We start from the raw sequence: 21123 nt of genomic DNA on the forward strand, positions 1-21123 counted from the left end.
GAAAAATATATCTGTGAATCACTTTTGCTTCCTAGATTTTTATGTTCTTAATATGGGGCTAATTCATACACCATGGGGTGACTTTTAGGAAATTACCTCACAATATATATGTGGAACCTTTATTGATAATATGCCAGGTACTGCTCTTTAAAAATTAGGCATGTCAGTTAGTTTGGTAATAGGGCAGTGAAGAATGGATCCTGAGCATCACTCCTCCATCAGTGGCAGAAGAGGGGAATGCAATTTCTGCCAGCCTACCCTGAAACCCCCCCATTATTCGAGAGGCTCCCCAGGCCTCTGGAACAGATTTTCTGGGGCACAAGAGGCCACAAGAGGAAGGGAAAAACTGGTGGAAGTTGCCCCCTTCTGCTGTCAAAGCATTTGTGAGCGTCGCTTAGTATTAAGAGCAATGTGGTATCTGTTTATTAACATGATTGGATCAAACATGATTGTCACAGAGGCTGTTGAAAAAGCAAACTCACCATTCTGAGAATACTAATTGACAAAAAATGGCTTCATACTGAATTCTGATTAAAAATAAGCAACCCCTCCCATGTGGCTTTCCCAATTCCCATGGGCAGAAGGTTTCAGTGATCCAACTTGTAAAAAACTGCTTTTGAGAAATAGCCTTAGCATACAGTGCCTCTCTTTTACTTTGGATTAGAATCATAGATTCATAGAATAGTAGGGTTGGAAGGGGCCTACAAGGCCATCGAGTCCAACCCCCTGCTCAATGCAGGAATCCAAGTCAGCATCCCTGACAGTTGGCTGTCCAGCCTCGTCTTGAATGCCTCCAGTGTGGGAGAGCCCACCACCTCCCTAGGGAATTGGTTCCATTGTCGTATTGCTCTAACAGTCAGGGAGTTTCTCCTGAAGTTCAGCCGGAATCTGGCTTCCTGTCACTTGAGCCCATTATTCCGTGTCCTCCACTCTGGGATAATCGAGAAGAGATCCTGGCCTTCCTCTCTGTGACAACCTTTCAAGTCCTTGAAGAGTGCTAGCATATCTCCGCTCAGGCTTCTCTTCTCAAGGCTAAACATGCCTAATTTTTTCAGTATCTCTTCACAGGGCTTTGTTTCCATTCCCTTGATCATCTTTGTTGCCCTCCTCTGAACCCTCTCCAGCTTGTCTGCATCCTTCTTAAAGTGCGGTGCCCAGAACTGGACACAGTACTCCAGATGAGGCCTAACCAGTGCTGAGTAGAGGGGAACTAGTACTCCTTGGGATTTGGAAACCATGCTTCTATTAATGCAGCCCCAAATAGCATTTGCCTTTTTTGCAGCCACATCCCATTGTTGGCTCATATTCAGCTTGTGTTCAGCTTTTCCTAGGTGCAGAACTTGGCATTTATCACTATTAAATGTCATTCTGTTGTTTTCTGCCCAGCGCTCCAGTCTATCAAGATCACGTTGAATTTTGTTTCTATCTTCCAAGTATTAGCTATCCCGCCCAATTTTGTATCATCTGCAGATTTGATCACCATTCCCTGCACTTCCTCGTCCAAGTCATTAATACAAATATTGAAGAGCACTGGGCCCAGGACTGAGCCCTGTGGTATTCCATTCATTACCTCTCCCCAGTTTGAGAAGATCCCAGTGACAAGCACTCATTGAGTCCGATTCTGTAGCCAACTGTGGATCCACCGGATCGTTGTTTCATCTAGCCCACTTTGAGTTAGTTTGCTCATCAGGATATCATGGGGCACTTTGTCGAAAGCTTTGCTGAAGTTGAGGTATATGATGTCCACAGCATTCCCACAGTCCACAAGGGAGGGTACCTGATCCAAAAATGAGATCAGGTTCGTCTGGCAAGATTTGTTCTTGACAAATCCATGTTGGCTTTGTCACTACCTGCCCCTGCTCCTGCCCCTGTCCTTGGACTTTGCTTCAGCCCCTCCCATTTTCAGCGAGCAGCCTGCACTCACCCCAGCGGTCTTGTCGAGCTCCGCAGCCACCATTTCTAAAAAAAGATAAAATGATGATTGCAAAAATGTACATTTTTGCAAATGCGCATATTCTCATATGTGAAATGCGCATTTTTGCAAAGGCACACATCAGTGTGTGTACAGAAATTTGCATTTTTATAAAATATGCATTTTCATGCATACACATACCCTTCAGTCACGTCTCTAATCCGTCCTCCCGGGAGACAGCATACCTGGCAAGTCCATGGGGCTTTCCGACATACTTGGGTTTCGATCCCACGCAGGGTCTCCCACTACTACCACTCTTCTCTTCTTGTTGTTGTAGGCCTTGGTTTCATTGTCTCCCACTACTACCACTCTTCTTCTTGTTGTAGGCCTGGGTTTCATCGCCTCTGTTTGACTGACCTTCAGCCTCTTGCTCACTCTCATGTGGGGTCCCCTGTGATTCTTCCTCTGCAGGCTGTCCTCCAGTCTCATCTTCAACGGTTCCATAGCTCCACTGCTTCCACTGGTGCAGAGTGGCGTCTAGTTCTTCTGCGCCTAACTGTCACCCTTTTCCAAGGAGTATCCTCTACTGCATTTTTCCTCATCTCAGCATTTTCCTCTTCTGCCTTAGCTTGCTGTTGTTCTTCAAGCTTCTGTTCTTCACTTTGCTGCTGCATTTCCACTGTTCTGTCCAAGAACTGTTTGCATTCTCTTATTCCCTGGAGGGTCGACAGTCGCTGCTCCAGTTCTCTTATTTTTTCTTCCAGTAGTGTGATCAACTTGCACTTGTTGCAGGTGTAGGCCATGTTGTTCTCAGGCAAGAAAACAAACCTTGCACACACCTTGCAGGTCATCACCACTGGAGAGTCTTGTCCTTCCATAGTCTATCTTCCCTTTTGTGTCTAGCTTTCTGATTGTTCTAGAGTAGCCTGTGCTTTGTCATCTACTCGCTGGAGGTTAAAACAGAGTCCCATTGGTATGGAAATATGTGTTACAAGAATTTTTTATTTTTATTTTTTTAAAGATCAGATTAATTTGGCAGGATTTGTTCTTGACAAATCCATGTTGGCTTCGAGTAATCACTGCATTGTTTTCATGGTGCTTACAGATGAATGGCTTTATAATCTGATCCAGAATTTTCCCAGGGGATTGATTTCAGGCTGACTGGTCTGTAGTTCCCAGGTTCCTCCTTTTTACCCTTTTTGAAGATAGGGACAACATTAGCCCTCCTCCAGTCATCTGGCACTTCACCCGTCCTCCATGATTTCTCAAAGATAATAGACAGCGGTTCTGAGAGCTCTTCTGCCAGTTCCTTTATTACTTTAGGATGCAGTTCATCTGGCCCTGGAGATTTGAACTCATTCAAAGTAATGAGGTGTTCCTTGACCATATGCCCATCGATCTCAAACTGCAATCCTGCCCCTTCAGCCTGTACTGTGCCTTTGCCAGGGGGGTCATAGACCCTCTTTTGGGAGAAGACTGAGCCAAAGTAGGAATTGAGAACTTCTGCCTTTTCTTTGTCATCTGTTATCATCCTTATTTAATAGCTGAACCACCATTTCTTTCCTCTGTCTTTTACTTTGCATGTAGCTGAAGAAAGCTTTGTTGCTTTTAGCATGCCTCGCTAACCTCAGCTCATTCTCAGCTTCAGCCTTCCTGACGCCATCCCTGCAATTCTGTGCTACCCGCCTGTACTCTTCCTTTGTTGCTTGTCCTTCCTTCCACTTCCTATATGTGTGCTTTTTTGTTTTCACGTCATCTCTAAGCTTTTTGTGAAGCCACATTGCTTCTTTGAGTCCAATTCTGTAGCCAACTGTGGATCCACCGGATCGTTGTTTCATCTAGCCCGCTTTGAGCTAGTTTGCTAATCTGGATATCATGGGGCACTTTGTCGAACGCTTTGCTGAAGTTGAGGTATATTATGTTCACAGCATTCCCACAGTCCACAAGGGAGGTTACCTGATCAAAAAATGATATCAGATTCAACTGGCAAGATTTGTTCTAAAGAAAGTCTTTTTGTTGCTTTTGGCATCCCTTGCTAATCTCAGCTCATTCTCAGCTTTAGCCTTCCTGACTCCATCCCTGCAATTCTGTGCCACCTGCCTGTACAACGCGTACGCAAATGTACAACGCCTGTACAACGCGTACGCAAATGGCAGCGACTATGGCCGCCGCCATTTGCGTTCCCCTTATTTTTGCCATCTTAGTCTACGTAAATATTTACGTAGACTAAGATGACCAAAAATAAGGAACCCAAATGGCAACGGCCATAGTCGCTGCCATTTGCGTACGCGTTGTTTTTTTTTAAACCAGACGTGATAGGCTACATAAGTCTTTACGTAGCCTATCACGTCTTGTAAAAAAGAAAAGAAAAAAAGACTGCAAATGGCGGCGGCGGCAGCTGGTCAGAAGACCAGCCGCCGCCACTGCCCGGAAGATCCACCTCCGTTAAGTCTCATCCCGGGGGGGATCCGCAGGGAGGCGGGGGGTGGTAGGCCGTTCCGCCACAGATTTCAGGGGGCCGAATGCACTGGCATTCGGCCTCACCGAGATCCGTGGCGGAATTCTCTGCCATCCCTATGCTTGGGGCCATATCTTCGTGGGGTATGGATGTGAAGGCTGTCATGATCATAGAAACATAGAATAGTAGGGTTGGAAGGGGCCTACAAGGACATCGAGTCCAATCCCCCTGCTCAATGCAGGAATCCAAGTCAGAGCATCCCTGACAGATGGCTGTCCAGCCTCGTCTTGAATGCCTCCAGTCAGTGTGGGAGAGCCCACTACCTTCCTAGGTAATTGGTTCCATTGCCGTATTGCTCTAACAGTCAGGAAGTTCTTCCTGATGTTCAGCCGGAATCTGGCTTCCTCTAACTTGAGCCCATTATTCCTTGTCCTGCATTCTGGGATGATCAAAAAGAGATCCTGGCCTTCCTCTCTGTGACAACCTTTCAAGTCCTTGAAGAGCGCTATCATATCTACCCTCAGTCTTCTCTTCTCAAGGTAAACATGCCCAGTTCTTTCAGTCTCTCTTCATAGGGCTTTGTTTCCAGTCCTCTGATCACCTTTGTTGCCCTCCTCTGAACCCTCTCCAGTTTGTCTGCATCCTTCTTAAAGTGTGGTGCCCAGAACTGGACACAGTTCTCCAGATGAGGCCTGACCAGTGCTGAGTAGAGGGGAACTAGTACTTCCCGGGATTTGGAAGCTATGCTTCTGTTAATGCAGCCCAAAAGAGCATTTGCCTTTTTTGCAGCCACATCACATTGTTGGCTCATCTTCAGCTTGTGATTGACAACAATTCCAAGATCCTTCTTGCTTGTAGTGTTGAGCCACGTATCCCCCATCTTGTAAGTGTGCATTTGGATTCTTTTTCCTTGGTGCAGAACTTGGCATTTATCCCTATTAAATGTCATTCTGTTGTTTTCTGCCCAGCGCTCCAGTCTATCCAGATCACTTTGAATTTTGTTTCTGTCTTCCAAAGTATTAGCTATCCCGCCCAATTTTGTGTCACCTGCAAATTTGATCAGCATTCCCTGCACCTCCTCCTCCAAGTCATTATTAAAAACGTTGAAGAGCACTGGGCCCAGGACTGAGCCCTGCGGTACCCCACTCATTACCTCTCCCCAGTTTGAGAAGGTCCCATTGATAAGCACTCATTGAGTCCAATTCTGTAGCCAACTGTGGATCCACCGGATCGTTGTTTCATCTAGCCCACTTGGAGCTCATCAGGATTCAGGATATCATGGGACACTTTGTCAAAAGCTTTGCTGAAGTCGAGGTATATGATGTCTACAGCATTCCCACAGTCCACAAGGGAGGTTACTTGATCAAAAAATGAGATCAGATTCCTCTGGCAGGACTTGTTTTTGACAAATCCATGTTGGCTTCAACTAATCACGGCATTGTTGTCAAGGTGCTTCCAGATGGGTTGCTTTATCATCTGCTCCCGAATTTTCCCAGGGATTGATGTCATACTGACTGGTCTGTAGTTCCCAGGTTCCTCCTTTTTACCCTTTTTGAAGATAGGGACAACATTAGCCCTCCTCCAGTCTTCTGGCACTTCCACTGTCCTCCATGATTTCTCAAAGAGAATAGACAGCAGTTCTGAGCGCTCTTCTGCCAGTTTCTTTATTCCTCTAGGATGCAGTTCATCTGGCCCTGGAGATTTGAACTCATTCAAAGTAATGAAGTGTTCCTTGACCATATGCCTATCGATCTCAAGCTGCAATCCTGCCCCGTCAGCCTGTACTTCGCCTTTGCCAGGGGGGTCATAGACCCTCTTTTGGGAGAAGACTGAGCCAAAGTAGGAATTGAGCACCTCTGCCTTTAGGGATGTCAGAGAATTTCTCCACGAATCTCGGAATTGTTGAGAACCCCCGAAATTGGTGGAGAAAAGGTCTGCCCCCCCGCCCCCACCCCGGGACGGGACTTACCTTGCTCGAATGTCCCTGGCGGCGGTGGCTCCGGCGGTGGTTCGGCAGCGGCGCGGTGGCGGCGGCGGCCGGTCTTCCGACCGGCTGCTGCCGCCGCCATTTCCAAATAAAAAAAACAAACTAACTAACTAACGTGATAGGCTACATAAAGATTTACATAGACTATCACGGCTAGATTTTTAAAAAACACCATGATAGGCTACATAAATGTTTACGTAGCCTATCACGGCTGACTTTGGGGGGGGGAAAAGCACGTACGCAAATGGCGGCGACCATGGGCGCTGCCATTTGCGTTCCTTATTTTGGCACATGTAGTCTACGTAAACATTTACGTAGACTACAGCGAAAATAAGGGGAACGCAAATAGCGTTCCCCTTATTTTCGCCGTAGTCTACGTAAATGTTTACGTAGACTACACGTGCCCAAATAACGAACGCAAATGGCGGCGCCCATGGGCGCCGCCATTTGCATATGCGCTTTTTTTTTTTTAAGTCAGCCGTGATAGGCTACGTAAACATTTACGTAGCCTATCACGGCTGACTGCAGGGACGCAAACGGCGGCAGTTATGGCCGCCGCCATTTGCATCCCAGCAGGAGACGAGATTTCACGGCCAGAGGGACGGGGCGCCTCCCCCCGGCCAGAATTTCAGTGGGGAGGGACGGGGCGCCTCCCCCCCCAGCCAGAATTTCGGCGGGGAGGGACAGGGCACCTCCCCCCCGCCCAGAATTTCGGGGGGAGGGACGGAGCGCCTCCCCCCCACCGCGAAGCAAGCTTCAGGATCAGGTAAGTGACTTTTGTCCATCCCTATCTGCCTTTTCTTTGTCATCTGTTATTGTTTTGCCATCCTTATTTAACAGCTGAACAACCATTTCTTTCCTCTGCCTTTTACTATGCACGTAGCTGAAGAAAGCCTTTTTGTTGTTTGTAGCATCCCTCACTAACTTCAGCTTGTTCTCAGCTTTAGTCTTCCTGACACCATCCCTGCAATTCTGTGCTACCTGCCTGTACTCTTCCTTTGTTACTTGGCCTTCTTTCCACTTCCTATATATGTCCTTTTTTGTTTTCATCTCATCCCTGACAACATACCTGGCGAGTCCACGGGTCTTCACGACATACTTGGGTCTTGATCCCACGCAGCAAGGAGTCTCCCACTACTACCACTCTTCTTCTTGTTGTAGGCCTGAGTTTCATCGCCTCTGTTTGACTGACCTTCAGCCTCTTGCTCACTCTCATGTAGGTTCCCCTGTGATTCTTCTTCTGCGCTGTCCTCCAGTCTCATCCGCAAGTACCTGGAAACGGTTCCACAGCCCCCCTGCTTCCACTGGTGCAGAGTGGTGTCTAGTTCTTCTTCTCCTGTCACCCTTTTCCAAGGAGTATCCTCTACTCCATTTTTCTTCACCTCAGCATTTCCCACTGCCTCATCTTGCTGTTGCTCTTCAAGCTTCTGGTCTTCCCTTCGCTGCTGTAGTTCCCCATTCTGTCCAAGAACTCTTCATGTTCTCTTATTCCCTGGAGGGTCGACAGTCGCCGCTCCAATCCACTTACTGTTTCTTCCAGCAGCGTGATCAACTTGTACTTGTTGCATGTGTAGGCCATGTTGTTCTCAGGCAAGGAAACAAACATGGCACAGGCCTTGCAGGTCACCACCACTGGAGAGTCTTGTCCTTCCATTGCCTCTTTTCCTTTTGTGTCTAGCTTTGTGATTGTTCTAGACTAGCCTGTGCCTGTTCCTCTACTCAGTAGAGGTTAAAAGCAGAGTCCCACTGGTGTGGAAGTGTGTGTTACAAGACAAATAAATGAAAAAAAAGTTAGTTAAAAAATAAAAAAAATGAAAAATGAAAAAAAATGTTAGGGTCCTCCCCCTTGACCTCCCCTGCCCAACTCCCCTGGCCAACTCCTATTTGCTCCCCCTGTTCGCTCGCTCTGTTCGCTCGCTCTCTGGGAGCTTGCCTGCTTCTGTAGTCCCTGGACCAGCTGGAGCAGCTTGCTCTGCTCTGCTCTGCTCAGCTGGGAGGCGGGAAACAGACTGAAGCTTCCCGCCCACTCAGCTGCTGGGAGTACTCAGACCACACACACCCAATTCAGTTGGAGCTCTCAGAAGCATCTGATGAGCTCACAGCCACTCAGAAGGATAAAGGGCAGCCCCCTGGGCTTCCTGCAGCCCACTTACCTCTTTTGTCTCCTTTGTCTCTTCTACCACTGCAGCTCCCCTGGCCAACTCCTATTCGCTTCCCCTGTTCGCTTGCTCTGTTCGCTCTCTCTCTGAGAGCTTGCTTGCTTCTGTAGTCCCTGGACCTCTGGGAGCTTGCTTGTTTCTGTAGTTCCTGATGAGCTATTGCACTTCAAAAGTTACCACTACACCACTGCCAGTTTTGCTGGAGCCCTGAATGCACAGCAACATTGCGGTCCAGGTCCCACTTGTTGTGGTCTGTTTCCCATTACATATTGAGAAATATTGAGTGTAAACCTTCTATTAATGGAATTGGTTTCCATTGGTTTCTCTGACTTGCAGCCTTTGCTCTAGCACAACCTTTTTGGGCTAGTGAGCACATGTGGAATTTTGAGAAAGTGTCATGGAGGAACCTCAGGGTTCTTAATCACATGGAAAGCTTTCATGGATACAGGAGGCTCTCCTCTTCAAACGGTCTTCCTCCACAAGTACAGGGCAACGGAAATGCATGAGGAGGGGCAGGGGTGAGGCTGGAGCACTCCCTCTCCTCATTCATTTAGTCTTCATGGATTCAGAATGACTGAATAGGGCATCTGTCTCTATCTATCTATCATCTGTCTATCTATACATTTCATTATGTTGCCATTAGAGTGAGATGACAACAATGATGATGATGATTTTATAAAATGCCTAAAATCAGTAGGCAGTGTACAGAATTTAAAAAAAAAAAACTAAGGGTAGGCCTTTCCCTCAGACTTACAATAATTTTAGAATGAAGGGTGGGAGTCAGACTTCAGCCTGACACATATGTTTGCCTCACTATTTCCCAGCACTTTTCTGAAGAAGCAGTAAGTAAATCCAGATGTGGCTGTATTGGAATGAGTCATCACCCACTGAGGCCAAAGCGAGGCATTAAACTTGTGGTCAGTTATTTCCTCCTAATCTAAAACCTCAAAAGATGGAACTTCTCTCTTGTATCACAGACTTTATCCAAAGGAAAGGGAGACAAAAGATAACTCAGACTGCCCTGTTGGACTCAGAAATCCCAAGGCAGTCATTCCCCTTCCCAGCAGCACACAAGGGGAAAGGCAAACCTCTCAGCTTCACTTTCTCCTGCATTTGAAGTTCTAAAATTTCAGGTTCCTTCTCTCCTGAATATGAAGAACTTTGGTGAATTCTTACCCAAAGTTAACTGAAACAAAATTCTCACCCATCTGCACTAGCCAAATTCAATAGGCATAGCTATTCCCAGCTGCCTGCCATATAGCTGTTAAAGATAAGGAGCCTGTCAGAAAACAGAGGTGGCCTGGCCACCCTAATTCTACACTAGCATGGCTTCATGGGATTCAAGCCAAGATCTTTCAGAGCAAAGCACTCAAAGTAAATCCAGATGTGGCTACGAAGATGGTGCCGACGAGAGAGATTTGGATTCTGGGACCACGGGCTATACTTCCTGGAAGATGGGCTGTTGGCTAGGGATGGGTTGCACCTCACAAAGGATGGGAAGAATGTGTTTGGCCACAGCATGAAGAACTTCATCAGGAGGGCTTTAAACTGAATCCTATGGGGAAGGGAGATGTAATGTTGGGGGTAACAATGGACGTAGGCGCATGCACTGCAACGGAGAGAACAGCTCTGATAGCGCCCAATAATAGTCTTCAGACACATATAGGAAGAAAGCCAGACCATGAAGCACATGGTCTTCGATGTCTATATACTAATGCCCAGAGTATGGGAAACAAACAGAACGAACTTGAACTCTTAATACAAGAGAGAAATTATGACCTGATAATTCTATAACTGAGACTTGGTGGGATGACTCTTATGACTGGAATACAGCAATTGAAGGATAGAACTTGTTCAAAAAGAACAGGAGGAACAGAAAGGGAGGTGGGGTTGCACTGTATGTGAAAAATACATATCTCTGCACAGAAATACAGGAGGAGGAGCTTGGTAGCCCCATCGAGAGCATCTGGGTTGAAATAAATGGAGCAAAGAATAAAAGGAACCTGGTGGTCGGAGTCTACTCCCGGCCACCCAATCAAGGAGAAGACGAGGATGAAACTTTGGAAAAGCAAATAGCCAATGTTTTAAGGAAGCATGATGTAGTAGTAATGGGGGACTTCAATTTCCCTGATATTTGTTGGGAGAGAAATTCTGCAAAACATGGCCCCTCCAGGAAATTCCTGACTTGTGTGGCGGATAACTTCCTCCTACAGAAAGTAGAGGAAGGAACTAGAGGATCGGCTATCCTTGACTTGATCCTAAGCAACAGAGATGACTTCGTGGATAAAGTAGCAGTTACAGGAACTCTGGGGGAAAGAAACCATGTTGTACTTGAGTTCTTGGTTCTAAGGGAAGCAAAAGCTGAGTGTAGTCAAACGCGTACCCTGGATTTTAGGAAAGCTGATTTTAATAAACTCAGCACAATTATCAGTAAGGTCCCATGGCAAGCGATGCTAGCGAGAAAAGGAGTCCAAGATGGGTGGGAGCTTTTAAAAAAGGAAATTCTCAAGGCACAATCACAAGCAATTCCAACAAGAAGAAAAGGTGGAAGACTTTTAAAGTTCAGTGATTAAAGCTCACCGAACTTTAATCAGCTTGTGTCCCCCCCCCCAGACATTGGCTTGCTTTCTAGCAAGCTGGCCCAATTTGACCTGCATCAAGTCGGGACAGTTCACGGATTTCCATTGTTGCTGTTTTTAAAATTTGCATTAAAAGCAATTTGCACAAATTGCTACTACAAGTTGTGCAAGATGCAAACAATTTGGCCACAATTTGTGTAAGTTACACAACTGCAGCCACAATTTGCATAATTTGTGCAAACTAAGGCTGAAATTCACATAATTTGTGACTGCAATTTGTGCAAATTGCTTTTTATGCTTTTTTTTAAAAAGACCAAAAAAAGCTCCCAGATTTCAGGAAGAAATCCACACCTCAGCTTGGAAATGTAGGCCAAGTCAGTGGTGCCATGAAAAACCAGCGAGCCCAAGAAGGGCCAGATTCCCAGCAACAGACATCCCTAGCAGCAAGGCAAAGGCGGCTGTACTTTTCCAAAGCAAGTTCTCTGTCAGCTCTCATCCAGAGGTATTATAATGTGATAACATTAATTAGTATAAAATTACATATTCAGGGTCTTCTTGCCCATGGGTCAGAGATCTGCAATATAAGTTTGGGGTCTTTTAGAGGTCTTTCAAAGTTGGTTGACTGCACGCCACAGACTCTGCCTTCCAAACAAACTTACAAGTTTATTTAAACAAAGCCCTTCCACTGAGCTCTCTCAGGCTGTAGTCTCTCTTCCCAGGCCAGAAACAGTGGGTGTTGCCCTTAACTACTTCCTGGTTCCTACCAGGAAGCACAACTCACTAAGGCTGAATGCAGCTGTTCTTTCATATTGTTACATCCCTTCTCTTTTGAGAAATTTTAAAAAAACCACCTGGAACTTTACACATAGTCTTTCAGGTGTGCAGGTCTCTTAATAACTCTCCCACTTCGAATGTGTCTGGGTTCAGTGATGACATCCTTCAGCTGCCATTCTTTAGTCTGCTCCCCTTTAGACTCAGGATTTGTCCTTGCTGCAGTCTCTTCTTCTGCATTCATCTCTCCTGGACTATCCTCTGGTGTGTCTCTGTCCTGGTCAGCACATGGCAAGGATTTGCTGCTTGTCTCATCCCATAAGATCCTCTGCTGGTTACATGCTTGTTCCTCATTCAAATGCATGGCATCAACCCAATTCTTCTGTTGTTTTCCTTAGATGTATTCAGTTACATCTCAGTATTCATCTGCTGTCCATCTGTACCTTATATGATAATGGCTTATCATGTTGAATTATGGTTTCCTTCCTCTGTCCTGTTTAGGGGTTGGACTTTGAATGTGTTCCCTGGCTCACTTGTTGGTAAAAGTGTCTTTGTTATTCGGCTCATTACCTTTGTGCTGGACTTGAGTTTAGCCTTGGGATGGAGTGTTCTGATGATCTAGAAGTGCTAGAGATGCAGCAGCCCCTGCCGCTTTTGCTTTTTTTCAAGAGTTTCTTAGCTGATTTACTGCAGATTCTACTTTGCCATTATTTGCCAAGTGATGAAGTGGTGTGTTCAAAATCCCAGTCCTTGCTGAATTTCTGGAATGTTGCTGCAACAAACTGGGACCATTATCTGAACACACAGTGTCTGGTATCTTATATGGTGCAAAGTGTGCTTTTATCTTATGTATGACTATTCTGGCAGAGATATCTGATAAGTAGTCTATCTCTCAAAAATTTGAAAAATAGTCTCTAACTATCATGTATTCCTTGTCTGCTCAGCTAAACAAATCCACACCTACTTTTGCCCAAGGTCTGTCTGGAATATAATGCTCTAATAGTACTTCTTTGGATTGACAGCCTCCCCAGGATCTGCACACTTCACATTTCCCCACGAACATCTTCAGTTGCTCATTCATTCCTAGGCAGTAGACTGCTTCCCTGGCCTGTCATAGACATTTTCCAATTCCCAGATGTGATGCACTTGATTTGTAGGATTTCTGTTTGAAGGGCTTCTGGCATAACTGCTCTTTCTCCACAGAAGATGATGCCATTCTGTACACAAAGTTCATCCCATATCTGGAAGAATAGTGTTATCTCTCATGGTACGTAATCTTTTGTTTCTCGCCAACCCTATAGTATCATGCCTTTTAGTCTCTGGAAGATGTTGTCTTCCTCTGTTTGTTGCTGAATCTTTCTCAGTCTTTCCTCAGATATGGGTAAGTACCATATTAGTGGTTTCTACTTCACCTTCTACTTATCCTTCCATGGCAGCTTCTGGTAGTTATACCCGGCTCAGAGTATCTGCTAACACTAGGTTTCTGCCAGGTCAGTAGTCGATTTGTATAGCATACTTCTGCAGAAGCATCATCATGCATTGTAGACGCTTTGGTGCAATGAGTAAGGTTTTTTTCCATATATTTTCCAGAGGTTTATTGTCAGTCTGGCCATCTACTGTGTGTACATATATTGGTAAAAAATGTCTCCATTCCAAAAGGTATTGCAAGTAGTGTTTTTTTTTTTCAATTTGGCATAGCCCTTTTCTGGTTCTGATAAGGCTCAGCTAGCAAATGCTGTCCTCCTTGCAGCATGGTAGTCCCTAGACCTGTTTCTGATGCATCATACTGAAGCATTAATGGCTCTTCAGGCTTGTAATACTTCAAGATGGGGGCTGCCAGAATCACCTCCTTTACCTTTTAGAAAGCATGTTCATGTTGCTCCATCCACTCCCACAGTGCCTTTCAATGTGTCAACTGCCTCAGGATCTCACAGTTCTCTGACAGATGTTTACAAAACATAGCTAAATCTCTGAACTCCCTTGACATCTTGGGGTCATGACATGTCTTGAATAGCTCTTACTTTTTCTGTATCTACCTTCAGGCCCCTTGATCCCAGTAAATGGCCAATATATGGTACTTCTGTGACCCTCAATTGGAGTTTGTCCCTATTCAGTTTTATATTCCTTTCTCTGCATCTTTTCAGAAATGCTGTTAGTTTACAATCATGGCCCTGCTATCCTTACTGTAGGTCATCACCCTCTTCCACTATCAGCAGCTCATCAGCTATTGCCCAAATCCCTTCCAGACTTTCCAAGGCTTATGTCAACCTATTTTAAAAAACCTCAGGAGCAAGACTGATGCCCACTGGCATTCTTAGACAGCGATATCTCTCAAAAGGTGCGGCAAATGCTGTCATATAACTGGATTCTTCATTCAGCACAATATGCCAGAATCCATTTTTACATCATAGTGGAGAATAGTCTTGCTTTTGACAGATCTGGCAATATGTCTTTAACAGTGGGCAGTGAAAAATGACTTTTCCTCAGTGCTTTATTTACGTGCTTTGGATCTATGCTTATTCTGAGTTTCCCTGATGGTTTTTGGATTACCAGACTGCTTATTTTCTCTACAGGTTGAATAATTCCCTGCCATTATAGACTTCACAACTCTTCTTTTAGAGGCTGTACTAAAGTTTTCCTCTTGGGTAACTTAATTGGCTTCACACTTGTATCAATCTCTAGTTTGTAAAATCCATCTAGCTGTCCAGCTCCATCAAATACATCCCTGAATTCCCTCTGAATCCTTTCTTGATTCAAACTTCCAGCTTCGTCTGAATTTTCCATCACTCCACTATCCACTGCAATATGTTTTGGAATTGTACCTCTATCTGTTTCACAGCCTGAACTGCCTTAAGGCCTAACAGTGGTACTGCTCTCTGGTCATCTACAGCCTCTGTATTTCTTGTTTAACTTTGGGTTAGACATTTCAAGTTTGCATTTTCCCACTGGTTTTGAAGTAGTGTGATCATACATCCTTAAATGCTGATTAGTCTCTTCCAGTCAAATATTGGGGTTCACTAGGTGGATGTAGGGATGTACGAAAGTCACTTACCTTTGACGAAATTTGCTTCGCGGTGGGGGGGAGGCGCTCCATCCCTCCCCCCAAAATTCTGGCCGGGGGGGAGTCATCCCATCCCTCCCCCCAAATTCTGGCTGGGGGGAAGGTGCCCCGTCCCTCCCCCACAAAATTCTGGCCCGGGGGAGGCGCCCCGTCCCTCCCGCCGCGAATCCCGGCCGGCCGGGAACGTTTGCGTCCCTGCAGTCAGCCGTGATAGGCTACATAAATGTTTACGTAGCCTATCACGGCTGAGTGAAAAAAGAAAAACAACCACGCATACGCAAATGGCGGCGCCCATGGGCGCTGCCATTTGCGTTCCTTATTTTGGCACGTGTAGCCTACATAAACATTTACGTAGACTACGGTGAAAATAAGGGGAACGCAAATAGCATAGACGCTACGCTATTTGAGTTCCCCTTATTTTCGCCGTAGTCTACATAAATGTTTACGTAGAGTACATGTGCCAAAATAAGGAACACAAATGGCGGCGCCCATGGGTGCCGCCATTTGCATATGCGCAGTTTTTTGTGTTTTTTTTTTCACTCAGCCGTGATAGGCTACGTAAACATTTGCATAGCCTATCACGGTATTTTTTGAAAATCTAGCCATGATAGGCTACGTAAATCTTTATGTAGCCTATCACGTTTTCTTGTTTTGTTTTGTTTTTACTGGAAATGGTGGCGGCGGCAGCCGGTCGGAAGACCAGCCGCTGCAGCTGCCACCGCCGAACCACCGCCGAACCGCCGCCGGAGCCACCGCCGCCAGGGAGATTCGCCAAAGGTAAGTCCCGTCCCGGGGGGGCGGGGGGGCAGACCGTTTTGCCACCGATTTTGGGGGGCCGAATGTGCTGGCATTCGGCCTCCCTGAGATTCGTGGCAAAATTCTCTGACATCCCTAAGTGGATGGGGATTATGTAGCAACTGGCACCACAGATATGATCACTGTTGTTCAAACTGGATTCTTAAGAATCATTGGAAGCTTTCCTCAGGCCAGAAGCAGTGGGTGTTGCCCTTAACTACTTCCTGCTCCTTCCAGGAAGCAAAACCGACTCAGACTGAATCTAGCCATTCTTTCATATTGTTACAAGGAGGTCTTCTTCTAGGTCTCCCCAAAACCTTCCATCCAACCGTTCCAGATGAAATTAGCTATCAATAGTTTGAAGCAGCCTCTTCAATGTTCTGTTAGCAAAATTATTTAATGCTTTCAGTGCCAGACTAACAGGAAACATGACGCCTCAGATTTCCAACCTTTTCCCTATCACCAGAGTTCTGTATTCTGAGCTTTAAGAGTCTTTGACCCCAGGCCGGAGTGATATAGGCCCATGCTACATACCCTATCATCTGAGTCATGGTTTCTCAGGGGGAGAGGGATTATATACTATTATATATATCCTGTGTTCTGTGGTGGTGATGTGGGCAGGACAGCTTTAAAAAAAAAAAAATCCCTCCTGTTGAAGTCAATTTGAGGCAAATTACTTGTGCCAGATCCAGGACTGGTGTAAAGTTGCACCACTGACAAGGCATGCCTGTGGCATCAAGGAGTATAGGATATGGTTTTGTGCCTTTCCCTTTTGTTGCCCCAATCCTGCCCATGACTCTGCCCCATCTGGGCCATTCTTCCAGCATATTTTCCCTGGCAGAACAGCTCTGCTGGTAGAGTGTTCTGCTGGTGTATCTTTTACACTGGTAGCATATCTTGGGATCTGCTGGCACAGCGGGGCTTCCACTAAATCCTAGAGCCCCTCAGTTGGTTTAGTTTGAGTACAGGATTGCTCCCTTAAGGACATTACTGTTTATTTAAGTGAAGTGTGCATTATAATGAGGTAAATAATTCTGAATTTAAAAATAATAACTGTTCTTATTCTGCTTGGGGAAGAGCTGTAGCTCAGCGGCAGAGCACAAGGGTCTAGGCTTGGTCCCTGCTTGAAACCCTGGAGAGCCGCTGCCACTTAATACGGACAGTGCTGAGTTAGATGGCCTCATAGCCTGTCTTGGCATAAGACTTAGGCAGCTTCCTGTGTTCCTAACTTAAATGTTTCTGAATTAATAACTCAGGCGTACTAAAACGCCTTGGCAACAAGATTTCCCAAGTTTCAGTTATGAGGAAACTGCTTATTTTCCACTCATTCCTTTGAAGTCTCATCTGGTAAAGCAGCAGCCCTTGATAGCAAGGAAAGCTGCCAATGATTCTTAAGAATCCAGTTTGAACAGCAATGATCATATCTGAGAATTCATAGAAGAGTAGAAGAGAAAAGCAAATATTTATTTGTTTATTTGGTCATTTGTCTTAAGCTTATCTCATCATTCCTCCAATGAGTTCAGAGTGTCGTTTTAGCCTCGCTATAATTCTGTGAAATAAGCTGAGAGAAAGAGAGAGCAGGAGAAATGCCAGGCCATCCAATGAGCCCTCTGACTAAACACAAAGGAAGGCTAAGGAAAATAAAAACCAGACCAATTCATGCCACACTGACCAAGCTTCCTTATTTGACAAAGCAACCAGCAGAAATGGAGAAAACCTATGGAAAATATTTCAGTATATTCCTAGTAATATAACCTGGAACCACCAAACATCCTCCTGAGTAAATGTGAGAATCTGGACTACAACAAAATACCACTGGCTAAAAATATAATCAATGGAAAAGCATCAGATCTTGATATCATAATGACGGTTGTCCTGGGAAAATCAGTACTGATGCCTGTCCTATATGTCTTCCTTGGAAGGTTCACGAAAGGTGGAGCAGAGACTGAATAGCTACTTCCAGGCACATCGGCACTTACAGGCCAGAGTTGGGAAGAAACACTGTTATTTTAGTTTACAACAGCCTTGCCCAATCTGGTGTCCTCTAAATGTTGTGGGACTACAATTCCCATCAGCCCACCCAGCATCCTCTGCTGGCTAGGGATTATGGGAGCTGTGGTCCGAACACACCTGGAGGACACCAGTTTGGTGGAGGCTAGTTTACAGCATTACAGATTATACTTCAAATGTAACTCCATTAAAACCTTCTGTTTGAAGCAGCAGAGCTGATTTTTGCCTCTGGTGGTTGTTGTTTTTAAAATACGCTCCTTTATTCCCTTTTGTGTGCTATAGAAAGTGCTGCTGAAGAGGGAGGTCTTCATGGGCTAGGGCTGCACTACACCACAGAGACACTCAGGCTTCAGTCTGGTGCCCACTTACCTGGGAGTAAGCTCCACTGAACTCAGTGGGTCTTGTTTCTGAGTAGACATGTACAGGATTGCACTATTAATCTGTAAAGCAAGGGTAAGCCATTTGTGGCCCTCCGGGTGTTTTGACTGACAACTCCCATCAACCATCACCATTTGCTAAGTTGGCTACAGCTGATGGGAATTATAGGCCAAAACATCTGGAGGGCCACAAGTTGTCCATCCGTGCTGTGAAGAAACCGACATCTTCTCCCGCACTCCTTCCTTGCCTTTTTGTGGCAGACTTTGGAAGTGTAAAAATCTGGAGAAAAACAGAACTGCACCTACAGATTAAGAGCTGAATTCTGAAAACGTGGGGTCAGGCTGAAGGGTGATGCTCCCTATGTGAACAGTGATAGTTCAGATAGTTACACAGTCCATTTTGTTCAGTCAGCTGACAAAAAAGAAAAAAGAAAGTGGAAATAGTGGCAGGCAGGGCTAGGCTAATGTAAGCAGCACCACTCACTTTTTCATACATTTCAGACATAAAAAAGGGGGGGTCCCTCTTCCCATCTCGATTTTTTTTTTCCTTTTAATTACGGCCTCTCTCCATCATTCTCATCTCCACCACTTTCTGGGGCAAGGGGGGATCCTGCACCGCACCCTTTCCTTTCCTGATGTAGGATTGGTAGATCCACAGCACCACCTTGTGGGTCTTTGAGGGAGTGGCTGCTTGGATCTTTCTCTCAATGATAGACTTGAAGGAGGAGAATTCCAAAGTAGGCAGTTACTTTTTGCCAGAGAAGTAACAGTGGCTTCCAGCTAGAGAAGCCTCTACCACATCAGATTGGTTTCTTCGCTTCACTCAAAAATTAAGAAAAGGGAAGCAGTCTTTTTTCCCTGAAGATGCAAATTCCCTTTTGAAATCAAAGGAAAGCAAGACATTTCTTCATTTTACATTCTTTCCCCCAAAGGAGCTTTGATGATCTCACTGTTTTACAAGTAAGTTAACTATGTTCCAGCCCTTTTCTTGCTTTTATTTTAATAGTCTTTAATGGTCTTCAGAGAAAGGCAAGTTTAAGAAATATGTAGTAGTTGTTTATTATATGCAAAGCTAGGCAGGCTGTATTGCAGTGTGAGCAATAATTAAGTGTGAATTATGCTGTGCTTTTGATGCATGTGTCGGCTACACAGGGGCAGACCTGGTCCTTCAAAAGTCCTCACATGCAGCCTCTTTTTCAATGGAAGTTATCTGGAAGAAGTTTGCATTTTCTGTTCATGGTGTGTCGCTCGGAAGACTGAGCTCCTGTGGTGGGGCGGGGGCTTTTTATTTAGACAGCAAGGCCAGGAATGCCATTCATGGTGTTGGTGGTGAGGAGTTTAATAACCGTTTGTACTGCTACCTATGGGATTATATTAGCACAAGTAATCACTGGACTATTCTCACACTTTCTGGACCAAAAAACATCTCTGGTTTAACTCTGCTGAAGGACGAGGAGCTATAGGCACAACACTTTTGGCCCACCACCTAATTTTCATTTTGTAATAATCTATGAATATAACTAGATACCTGTGTTACCTCTTAAAACAGAGACACTTTTCTCCCTTTATTATTGCCACTCTAACTTACATGGTTTTACAAAGAAAGCACAGAGTTCGCAGGTTGGCTTAACTTGCTGTCTTGATTCTACTTTACTGAAGTACCTTTGAATAGCATATTGTGATTTTCAAAGGTGAACTGTGTGTGTGTGTGTGTGTGTGTGTGTGTGTGTTTCCAGTTTGTGCTCTGGTATTGTATCATGAAGATAGGTTAAGCAGAACACTAACAGCAATAGTTCAATTGTCACATATGCCATATGTGATTTCCATCCTCTGATACTGCAGGAGACTCTTGACATCTCTCTAGCTAAGCCAGCTGTTTGGGCACTGTTGTCTGTCACAGCAGGAGATGCAAACGCAGAGGCACAAGCGGCACTCCAAAAGTGTGCGGGGGGGCAGTTTGAGTGGGCTTTTTCCTGGGAGTCTCACTGCGAAGAATTATTCCTTCCGCTCACATACCATCAGCTGAGTTTGGGGGAAAGAAAGGCATTGGCTGACAGGATTCTTCCAAAAGGACTTCGACTGTCTGTTCCTTCCCTTGGCCTGATGGGTGGCTGTGACTTGGGACACTTCGGGAGCTGCAGGAGCACAGGCTTTGCCCAATATCAGGAGAACGCAGCTGAGTGATCTCGGCCATCAGAACTTTTAATTAAAGCAGCATGGCATGTTCTCCTAGGGAGCATTCCCACAAAAAGCCACTGAGGGAAATGGAATGGGAAGTTGAAAGAGAACTTGAATCTTAATGTACAGTGTTAGAGAAAGCATTCCAGACTACAGTTTTGCAGTCAAAAAAAACCCTCAAGAGCAGGAGCATCTCTACACCAGGCTAAAATCCCGCATTTAAAACAGGGCTTTCTGCTTTTATTTTAAATGCAGGATCACGGCGGACTCGCTTTATACATGCTTCCTCCCCTCCCCCCTTTCCCCCCTTATCTGAGTCTTCCATGCATTTCATTATACAACCACTAGATGGTGCTGTGGTCTAGCTCCTCTTATTGCAGCTTTTCCCTTTTCCAGGGAGAGAACTCAAGCAGAACTCAAATGTGTTAATTTGATAGTTCATTATCTCCGATCTTTACAAAGAAGGGAATAAAGGGCATTTAGTGTGGGAGACGCCCTGGAGGTTAATGACATCATCTAAAGGGCCTGCAAACTTCCATGAGTAACCAATCTCAATAGCAGGATAAAAGCTCCATGTGAAGAAGCCCCAGATCTTGGCAGAGAAACATAGGTGTAGGGTCTCCATTTGAGGCATCCACTACCACTCATTATTTATATTTATAGTGTATTTCCTCTGAAGAAAAAAACATGCATTCTATAAGAGCATGAGGATTGTCTACAAGGATGTGTGTGTGTGTGTGTTTGTGTGTGTTTTTAAGGCTCACACTTTTCTGAAATCTTGTCAGCTTTGCTGTTAAGGTGGTGCAACTCCAGCAGAATGAATTCTGGTGGAAACT

The 21123-nt window shown here is 45.2% G+C and overlaps 1 protein-coding gene across 1 annotated transcript in view; it reads left to right on the plus strand.

The window, feature by feature from the left end:
* Window positions 1-18821: 18821 nt before the first annotated feature.
* Window positions 18822-21123, plus strand: part of COL6A2 (collagen type VI alpha 2 chain) — a 72210-nt gene continuing 69908 nt past the window's right edge. The window contains exon 1 of the mRNA XM_084820362.1: window positions 18822-19069. The gene's annotated coding sequence lies outside the window, so the exon portion shown is untranslated. The remainder of the gene's footprint in view (window positions 19070-21123) is intronic.

The sequence above is a fragment of the Heloderma suspectum genome, chromosome 1 (assembly GCF_057233095.1).
Source record: "Heloderma suspectum isolate Gila_16-S chromosome 1, 16-S_ref, whole genome shotgun sequence".
Classification (NCBI taxonomy): domain Eukaryota; kingdom Metazoa; phylum Chordata; class Lepidosauria; order Squamata; family Helodermatidae; genus Heloderma; species Heloderma suspectum.